Raw genomic sequence first — 10911 nt, forward strand, 5'->3', positions numbered from 1 at the left:
CCTTAGGTGGGCCATCTGTTTCTCCTAACACAGCTCTGCTTTGACCTGAATTGAATACATCTTGTCCCAGGCGTTTTGCCAGCTGTACCAGAAAAAAAAAAAAAAAAAGCTGTAGGCTCCAGGAAATGGAGCAACTACAAGTGGTTTCCCTGTGATGTAAAGTCTTTTTTTTTTTTTTTTAAATGCAACTTATGGAATTAACTTAAAGGAAACTGTGCATCACTGTCCCCAGGAGTAGTTCACAGAGTGACAGAAGGCCCAGATAATAACCAATCTGTTCATGAGTTTCCTGAGAATTAATCCCATGGGGATAAGTGGGTAGATGCAGCACTGGGCCTCTGAAGGAGGGAAAAACTGAGCACTTGCTTTGGACCCCAGACAGATGAACCCTAAAATAAAAGTTCTCAACCCTGGATGCAGATCCAATACCTCTGTGGAGTTTTCAGTATTCTCACCTGGTCTCATTGAAATGGCTGCTTCTGGTGCCCCAGCTTGTTGAGAAAAATTTCCTTACACCATTGGTGATGAAAGACCTTTCCTTAAACTCCCCAGCTATTGGGGGCCAACGAGTGATGGCAGGGGGTCATTAGTCCAAAGCCAAGGATGGATGGAGCCAAGGAGAAGGCCCTGATCTCAACTCAGGACCATTTCTTCTGCCCTTCTTGGTTGGAGTTATTAGAACATTGTGATTAATGCTGCAGAACTATAGGGCTGTTCTCCTCTTAGACAGTGAGGCCAGGAATGCCCCTACCCCAAATTTACTGCTCCTTTGTCATGATTTACTATCTAAAATTCTGCCATTTGAGAAACATTTTCCAACCAGTCTTCCTTGGAATCTAGTCCCGCAAGATGCTTAGTTTTTTTTTTTTAAAGTTTCGGTAGTTAAACAAATTTGGCAAACATGTGAGCCTTGGAGAGTCACAGAGAACTAGCCTATTAATCAATATGACTTCCATTGGGTTTGGAGTCAAAATTTTGGCATCTCTATTTTTCTAATTTTTTTGCTTCCATCCCTCCACATTGCAGGTAATTCAGTATTTTTTTCAGGGCTCTCCACTCCCCAAATTGTCCAGGAACCTGGGAAATCAGTCCAAAGGGAGGAGTCTTGTTCCAAAATTCCAGGGGGAAAGAACTGATCAGTCCTTAGAAGTTCTGATTTTACAAAACAGTGTGGTATTGGCATAAAAACAGACAAAGGGGTTGGTGGAACAGAACAGAGAGCCCAGAAATAAACCCACACACCTCCGGCCAATTAATCTTCAACAAAGCAGGCGAGAACATATAACCGAGAAAAGACAGCCTCTTCAATGGGCGGTGCTAGGAAAGCAAGACAGCTGCATGTAAATCAATGAAGTGAGAACACTTACTCACACCATACACAAAAATAAACTCAAAATGGCTTAAAGACGTAAACATAAAGCATGATACCATAAAAATCCTAGAAGAGAACATGGGCAAAACATTCTCTGACATGAATCATACCTATGTTTTCTTAGGGCAGTCTCCCAAGGCAATAGAAATAAAAGCAAAAGTAAACAAATGGGACCTATTCAAACTTATAGGCTTTTGTACTGCAAAGGAAACCATAAACAATACAAAAAGACAACCTATGGAATGGGATAAAATATTTGCAAATGATGCAACCGACAAGGAATTAATTTCCAAGATATACAAACAGCTTATACAACTTAATAATGAAAAAGCAAACAACCCAATCAAATAATGGGCAAAAGACCTAAACAGACACCTTTCCAAAGAAGACATACAAATGGCCAATAGGCATGTGAAAAAATGCTCAACATCTCTAATTATCAGAGAAATGCAAACCAAAACTACAATGAGGTAGCACCTCACACTGGTCAGAGGCCATCATGAACAATGCTAGAAAGGGTGTGGAGAAAAGGTAACCCTCCTACACTGTTGATGGGAATGTAAATTGGTGCAGCCACTGTGGAAAACAGTACAAAGGTTCTTCAAAAAACTAAAAATAGAATTACCATATGATCCAACGATCTCACTCTTGGGCACACATATATCTGGAGAAAACCCTAATTCAAACAGATACATTCATCTCAATGTTCACAGAAGCACTAGTTATAATAGCCAAGGCATGGAAACCACATAAATGTCCATTGACAGATGAATGAATAAAGAAGATGTGGCACACGCAAGGGCACACACACACACACGCGCACACACACACGAATATTATTCAACCCTAAAAAAGAATGAAATAATGCCATTTGTAGCAACATGGATGGACTTAGAGATTATCATACTAAATGAAATAAATCAAAGTATCATGTGTTATCACTTATACCGGGAATCTAAAATATGATACAAATGCAATTATTTTCAAAACAGAAATAGACTCACAGACATAGAAAACAAACTTTGGTTACCAAAGGGGAGGGAGGAAGGAATAAATTAGGAGTCTGGGATTAGCAGATACAAACTGCTATACATAAAACCGATAAACAAGTTCCTACTGTAGAGCCCAGGGAACTATATTCAATATCTTATAATAACCTACGATGGAAAGAATGTGAAAACAAATATACATAGATAAACCGAATCACTTTGCTGAACACCAGAAAATAACACAGCAGTGTAATCAATTCTACTTCAATTTTAAAAACAAGTTCTGAATTCTCATCACTTCTACGTGGTGTTCACTGTTGAAAATGGGCTCCAGCAGGCTCCAGTGGCTCCCCATCCTGCCGTCAGGATGTTCTTTCTGCTTCAGAAGAACCCTGTGCTGGCATCAGGGGGGCCCTGAGGACACAGACTCCCAAGGTGCCAGCGTATTGGATCTACACTCACAGTTAGCCACTGTTCCACAAACACCGCCTCTCTGCCAAGGCGGCCGGGTGTAACTGGGTTACTAACCACAGCTACACACTGCACCTGGAACACACTGTCCCCCACAAACCTCGAGGCTCTGCCGTTGAGCCGAAGTCGCTGACTCAGACGCCTTCTTTTTTCTGTGGGGAACTTTAGTGCATTTTCCTGCCAGGGATCCCCATCAGGGCCATCTCAGTCCCTCAGAAAGCTGAAAGGCAGAAGGGGAGGAGATGGGGTCTCATAGCCTCCCCCGCTCCAGAGGATCTTTTGTAAGTTTAATTTGGCACATCACAGGGGTACTGGGAAAAACAATCTTTGCAAACGTTCTTTCCCCAGAGACATGTCTATCAACTCACCTTGCATTGGCATAACTGAAGGGATTCAGGGAACAAGCTGAGAAGATCCAGGGGTTTAGTGGCTTGTTCTTCCTTGCCGCTGCTCCAGCTAAAAAGCAAAACAAGCAGACGAAATAAATATATATTTATATTTTTGTGAAAGAGAGATAGAAGATTTTTCCCTATTAGAATTATGCATTTAAAAGGGGCATGGTCTACAGGAGTTTCCGGCATGGTGCAGTGGTTAACGAATCTGACTAGGAACCATGAGGTTGCAGGTTCAATCCCTGGCCTTGCTCAGTGGGTTAAGGATCCAGCGTTGCCGTGAGCTGTGGTGTAGGTCGCAGACGCAGCTCGGATCCCATGTTGCTGTGGCTCTGGCATAGACTGGTGGCTACAGCTCTGATTGGACCCCTAGCTTGGGAACCTCCATATGCCACAGGAAGCGGCCCTAGAAAAGGCAAAAAGACAAAATAAAAAATAAAAAAATAAAAGGGGCATAGTCTATCTATGGACGCCCCCATCTAATGCATCATAAGGTATGTTCTGCTTCGGAAGAAAAGCTCTCAAGAATTCTCTCCTGAATTTTTCACAGTGAACTAAAGCCCTCACCACCCTACCCACCTCCCGAGCTTCTTGGGAAGCCAGTCCTCAGTGAGTCAGGCTCCTAGGGGAGAAATCTGCAAACCTTTTAGATCAGGAAGGAAAATCCCAGCCTCTGCCAACATGGTTTGGACTCTTTGATTTTCTAACACTAAAAAGGCTGTGGGTTCTCTGGAGAGGAGAAAAACATTGAACTAGTAGGAGAGTCTTAAACCCCTCATTCTCACTGACACTTGGCCTCCCCCATTTCCTGAAACACTTTACATAGAGTAACTTAAGACACAAAATAAAACAGAGCATATGCCGTTAAAAGCTTTCTTGATGCCAGGATATTTTATACTTCATCCCTGCTGGTTCAGTCAGCACGAATCACTTGGATTCTGTGGGAAAATGAAGTGAAAATTCTGTAAGGTGGTAACAATGTGAAGTTTATTAATTCATCCCAAAGGAGCCCTCTTTGGAATATTAGTAATAAAGGCAAAGACTAACTTGCCATTGAGAGAAGACAGTGTTATATAAAGGCTTTTTTAAAAAAAATAGAATTGTTGTCATGTTTTAGAGTAATTTTAATGAACATATTTGCCTCCCTCTCTAATGCATGCCTATATCTTATGAAATAGTGAGTTATGATTTAATAGGGTTATACTGTATGGAATACACATCATGTATTTAGAGGTGAAATATCCAGGGAAAATATTTTCATAGCTTACTATTTCCTGGCATTTCTAGTCTCCTATCTGATATGTATACACACAAAGGGAGCTGAGTTTAGTTATCTAATACTATGTTGTATTTATTACTTCAACTTGCAAATGCTTTTATTTGGATTCTCAAACATGCAATTTTTAACATGTTTTATTAGTGAGAGAGCAATAAAGGAACAATTTTGCAGCTAATTTAACACCTATAAATTTCTCTGTTTGCAATGTAAAAGAAATGGCCTCAGCAGACCACATGTCTGCTCATATTTTAAAGAATATTAAATGAAATTACTTCTAAATTGCCCTATATTTAGAGTTCTCTTATTTCATAAAACATTTATAGGTTCATTGTTTATGCTTTTATAAAAACAGATTTATTATGGGAAAATTATTTTTTGAAATAGCTATGTTTGAGAAGCCATATAAAATCTAGATGATTACAGATCAACAATTACAATCAACCTGAAAAACATTAAAAAGATATTGATCCAAAAAATCTGAAAATGTTACGTCCACACAAAATCTGCACACAAATGTTTATAGCACCTTTATTTATAACTGCAAAAACTGTAAGAAACAAAGATGCCCTTCAACAGATGAAATGAAGAAGAGACTGTGGAAGATATCATGGAAGATTATTCATGATAAAGAGAAATAAATTCCCAAACCCTAAAAAGATATGACTGACTTAAATACATATTGCCAAGTGAAAGGAGCCAATCTACACAGGCTACATACTATATTCTAATTATATGACAGTCTGAAAAGGTAAAACTACAGAAAACAATCAATAGTTGACAGAGTTTCAGGCAGGGGGAGGGCAGAAGAGGTGAAGCCCAGGAGATATGTTGGGGCATTGAAACTATACTGTATCATAACATAATAGTGGACAGTCAACCCTATGCATTTGTCAAAACCCTTAGACCTTTATAGCACGAAGACTGATCCTTCATGCATGCAAGTTAAAACATATATTTAAGAGGCTGGGGTGTCCCAGGATGGAATGCAGGTGCCAGAACAACCTCACTGCATTACAAATGAACAAAACAACCTTGCTGGAGGATGGGCTGGAGGTAGAGGTGCTGACCTGAGAGCAACTTTGGAAATGGAGCCCATAAAACTGAGGGCAAAAGACAACTGCACATAAGCACTGTACACTAGTTGATAAAATTATATATCGCAGGATACGGGCTAACATCAGCGGTGCTCTGTGTGCTGGAAATGAACAACAGCAGGTGGTAGAGACAGGGAGCAGGTGGTGGAGACAGGGAGCAGGTGGTTACCAAGCAGCAAGGGGAGGCTAGATCATTTCATGTAACAGATTAGAGCCGGCAACATCAATATAAACCCATGTGTAGCTTGATATAGATACAAACGGTTACACAGAGAGACACCTATAGGTATGTAGACATGTGCAGATTAGGAGACACATTCGGTTCCATCAGCAGAGAGGGCCCAGAGGTTACAACACTCCTGGGGCAGTGGGTCCAACCAGTGCCTGCATCTGCGTTTCAAATCCATACTCCAATGAAAGGAACCAGGGCTCCGTGAGGACATGGTTGATTCTAGGACTGGGACAGGAAACATACAAGATGAGCCTGGAGCTTCTTGTAGTTCCAGAAAGTAAAAACATGTCCAGGGGAGGAGGGGTGGGAGGAACCTAACCCCTGATGAGGGTTTACATCAAAAGGACTCCAGAGAAAACTTACAGGACTCCCAGTGGCCAAGGCTGGAACAATTTTTTTCCATCTTGTTTTTTTACGGCTGCTAGGGGCAGAATCAGAGCTGCAGCTGAGGTCTACGCCACAGCAACACTGGATCTGAACCCTATCTGTGGCCTACACCACAGCTTTCAGCAACATTGGATCCTTAACCCACTGAGCAAAGCCAGGGATCGAACCTGCATCCTCATGGACACTAATGTCAAGTTCTTAGCTTGCTAAGCCACAACAGGAACTCCAAGGCTGGAACAGTTTGAGCAATTAAAAAACGTTTAAAGTAATATTGATGGAACTGACTGGGAGTTTGGGGTTAGTAGATGCAAGCTACTACGGCATTAGTAATTGCTTAGAATGGATAAACAACGAGATCCTACTGTACAGCACAGGGAACTATATCCAGTCTCTTGGGATAGACGATGATGGGAAAGAATATAAAAAAGAAGGAATAGGAGTTCCTGTCATGGCACAGTGGTTAATGAATCTGACTAGGAACCATGAGGTTGCAGGTTTGATCCCTGGCCTTGCTCAGTGGGCTAAGGATCTGGCATTGCCGTGAGTTGTGGTGTAGATCATAGATGCCGCTTGGAGCCTGCGTTGCTATGGCTCTGGCGTAGGTTGGTAGCTGCAGCTCCCATTCGACCCCTAGTCTGGGAACCTCCATATGTCGCAGGTGTGGCCCTAGAAAAGACAAAAGGACAAAAATAAAAAAAGAAGGAGTGTATATATAAGTGTGTGTGTGTGTGTATGAGTCACCTTGCTATATAGCAGAAATTGGCACAACATTGTAAATCAACTGTGCTTTAATTTTTTAAAAAATCCCTTCTAAAGAAATATTGGATTATAATCCAAAGTATAAGATAAATATCCATGAGTTCATACTGATATAAATAAAAGAAGGAGAACAGAAATCTCACATAGGAGTTCCCGTCATGGTGCAGCAGAAATGTATTCGACTAGGAACCATGAGGTTGCAGGTTCAATCCCTGGCCTTGCTCAGTGGGTTAATGATCCTGCATTGCCGTGAGCTGTGGTGTAGGTTGCAGATGTGGCTCAGATCCTGTGTTACTGTGGCTGTGGTATAGGCCAGCGGCTGTAGCTCTGATTCAGCCCCTAGCCTGGGAATGTCCATATGCCGCAGGTGTGGCCCTAAAAAGCAAAAAAAGGACCGAAAAAAAAGAAATCTCACATGAGAAGAATTCCCAAAAGTAGCTTAAGGATCTGGTGCTGCCATGAGCTGTGGTGTAGGTCGAAGACACAGCTTGGATCCTGCATTGCTATAGCTATGGTGTAGGCCAGCAACTATAGCTCAGATTTGACCCCTAGCCTGGGAACTTCCATATGCTGCAGGTGTGGCCCTAAAAAGCAAAACAAATAAGCGAGAATCATATGCTCACAGAAAGTGGGAAATGGAAGGGAACACAAAAAAAGTTAATTAAAGCCTTTATTTTGTAAGGGAGAAAACTGAGGGCATACGGTAGGATTTTATAGCCTGCACTTTGAGAAGACAGGGGTGGCTATCTGCTGAACTTGGTTCTCGCTGACCAAACACCAATTGTAGTACACAGTAGACACTCAAAAAAGAATTACTGAATGGTGAATAATTCCCAAGAACCTAGCCTCTACCCAAGTATTTCAGCCATTCACACATTCATTTGTTAACTCATTCATTCACTGAACAAATACTTACTAAGTGTCTGCCTATCATTTTACTCCTAGAATTATGATCACTTAGAAACCCTCTCCAAAGGATGAACATTTTGGCAATTTTCCATATCTGATTTTGTAGAAAACTCCACTGAGCTGATTCAAGTTTCTAAGTGTCCAAGGAAGAGTTGTCCCAAGCCAGGTATTAGCAGAAAACAGACTGAGACAGGAGGTACATTAAAGGAAGTCCTCTGAGCCTGAGGGGAGTGTAGTTCATTTACACTCAGTCTTTTTGAAAAGTATGTTATTTTAGATTTTCTCATCTCTCATTCCACTCCGCCTACCACTCATTGAGGCAACAGGCTAACAGCATAGCTTTGTCTTCTTTCCAGTCTCAGCTCCACTACTTACCAGCTAGGTGACCTTTTGGAGTCTCAGTTCCCCCATCTGAAATGATCGTTGCTTGGATCAAATAAAGCCAACATTTCTAAAGTGTTTGGCACACTTGGCAGGGACACTATTACCACTAGTGTCAATACCATTGTGGTCATCATTACCGCCCAACCAGAGGCTTGTACTCAGGATCGACAAGGAACACACATCAGCACACTTTGTCCATCTATCTTTCTACGTTTGATAAGTGGGTTGTTTCCAACAAACCTCAAAATTACTATTGGGATCTGGGCTCTGATTCCATTTCCTGTCAGTCGAGCACCTCTTTTAGACTGCCAGGAAACCCAAGGGCTTGTTTTCAAGTTTCCCTCCTTCTTGATCTTTTTTCTGGCCAAAGTTTATTTTCATGTTACCGTTATTGTTCATTCTATGGGTTCCTAAAACTGGATAGTTCTCCTAGACTCAAATCTGTCCTGAGGTCCATATTTCTGATTTTATTTCTATGATATTTAAAGCGCAGGTTCGTGGAGGTCCCACTGTGGCACAGTAGGTTAAGAATCCTACTGCAAGAACTTCCCATTGTGGCTCAGTGAGTTAAGAACCCAACTAGGGAGTTCCCGTTGTGGCTCAGCAGTAACAAACCCAATTAGTATCCACAAGGATATGGGTTTACTCCCTAGCCCCACTCAATGGGTTAAGGCTCCAGCATTGCCGTGAGCTGTGGTGTAGGTCATAGACGAGGCTCGGATCTGCTGTGGCCATGGTGCAGGCAGGCAGCTGCAGCTCCAATTCAACCTCTAGCCCAGGAATTTCCACATGCCACCAGTGTGCCCTTAAAAAGAAAAGGAAAAAAATAAGAAGAATCTGACTGCAGTGACTCAGATCACTGAAGAGGCACAGGTTCAATTCTCAGCTGGGCGCAATGGGTTAAAGGATCTGGAGTTGCTGCCTATGTGGTGTAGGTTGCAGCTGAGGCTCAGATTGAATCCCTGGGCTGGGAACTTCCATATGCTGCAGGTGTGGCCATGAAATAATAATAATAATAATAATAATAATAATAATAATAATAATAATAAGCAGGTTCGTCAGCATGTTCACAATCTCTCCGAGTCAGTGCTGCAAACAAGTCCTGCATCCCAGTGAGAGACTTACCTCCATACCAGGTAAAGGAGGTCGTGTGTTTGCTCTCTGGACAAAATTTCTGGGCAAGATCTCCTCAAGGGCCCCCATTACAGCCTGGGATCCTGTCAGTTTCCCAGCACATCCTACTTCCAGTATGAGGGCCTCTGGAAGCAGGTCCCTTTCTTCGGCTGCAGCAACATCAGCTTGACATCGTAGGCGACAGGTGATTAATTCTCTTGTCTCCTCAAGGGCCTCCCTGGGGGCTTCTCCGTGGAGTAGGTCTTCCTAAATTCCACTGCAGTGGCAGAAAAGCTAAATTTGGGTAATAGAGGTTATCTTAATTCACTCAGCTGCAAAAAAAAAAAAAAAAAGCCAAACATTCTCACAGTGCAAATGTTCCAGAGTCAGAAGAAATCTTCAGGGAAGCCTTAAATAGTTTTCATCAAAACGCATACTCTTTTATGGAGTTCAAAAAAATTAAGTTAATAAAAGAGGTTAATTGTTTCCTTTTACCTGATGAAAGATTTTTAGAGACGTTTGAAGAGGTGATTTTATCTGTGGCTCATTACTCTTCCAACACACACGCTGTGAACTGCATCATTGTTAGGAAACTCCTTTTGTCCTGGATGCCCACAGAAAACAGATCCTCCTTCTCTCCTGAGGGGAACGTGTGAAGGTCGAAGGCAGCGGCTGGCCGCTTCTCCCCACGCTCCCCCACCTCAGCCACTCCAGGAGGATTTAAGCCTGGAGGAAAAGAGAGAAGGGGTCAATTACAGAATAGAGAAGCAGCAGGTTCTCAATCAGGGCGCAGGCATGTGCCTTCAGGTGGAAATCAGCAGAGAGGGTTTATGTGCGTTCCCATTTTCTTCACAGGTTAAGATGTGCCCTAGACATAAAAATCGAATTGGTCCCCACCTCTTTTCAGTGTTTTCAGGTTTCCTTCCTAACTCTCTTCTCTTCTGGGCTATTCTTCTCCCCCCTTCCTTCCACTCCCTGCCCTCCCACACTCTCCTCCTTCCAGGCCGCACTCAGTGGCTTCATCCTTTCTTTCCACTCACCTTCAGGATAAAATCCACAGTTTTGAGCACAGCATGTGGGGCACTTCATTAACTTTCTGTTCCTCTAATTTTATCTCCTCCCACCCCTTGTTCCAGCTATACCCCAAAGCCATCACCTCCCCTTCCTGTCATGCCCTTGTCAGCACAGCAGGAATGCACCCTCTTGTCGATCTAGACAATCCTGCTCTATTACAATCTTTCCAATGCCGGGGCCTTTGAATTAAAACACCAACAACTACAGGAGAGTTAATAGATCCTACAATTCCAGTCCCATTTGCTCAAAACAGAGTGAAATTCCTTTTGTGTCTTTATTTCTGAGGCACAAAATAGATTTCTTTTTCAGTCCTTTTATTTTATGCTTCCAGAGACCGATAATGACCTTTGGGGGAAGACCTCGGAAAGACCTACCGAAATGTCATGATGCGAGGTCTCAATGGTGAGGGGAACTCAGTGAAAACACAAAGAAACTGTGAAAAGACAACAGGTGCTC

At 42.4% G+C, this 10911-nt stretch overlaps 1 protein-coding gene across 4 annotated transcripts in view; it reads right to left on the reverse strand.

The window, feature by feature from the left end:
• The window catches only part of SAP30 (Sin3A associated protein 30), a 137049-nt gene that overhangs the window by 78490 nt on the left and 47648 nt on the right, over positions 1-10911 (reverse strand). Inside the window, exons 2-5 of one of the 4 annotated variants that reach the window (XR_014825642.1) lie at positions 9877-10107; positions 9394-9675; positions 3201-3288; positions 2933-3052 (exon numbers count right to left, since the gene is read on the reverse strand). The gene's annotated coding sequence lies outside the window, so the exon portion shown is untranslated. Of the gene's footprint in view, positions 1-2915; positions 3053-3200; positions 3289-9393; positions 9714-9876; positions 10108-10911 lie in introns of those variants that run through there. The other 3 variants (XR_014825641.1, XR_014825644.1, XR_014825643.1) reach the window with 3 other exon arrangements.

Source organism: Sus scrofa, chromosome 14 (assembly GCF_054392235.1).
Source record: "Sus scrofa isolate SSC_HxYL_T2T_F1_AM1 chromosome 14, Sscrofa_HxYL_maternal_Yorkshire_Landrace_v2.0, whole genome shotgun sequence".
Lineage (NCBI taxonomy): Eukaryota > Metazoa > Chordata > Mammalia > Artiodactyla > Suidae > Sus > Sus scrofa.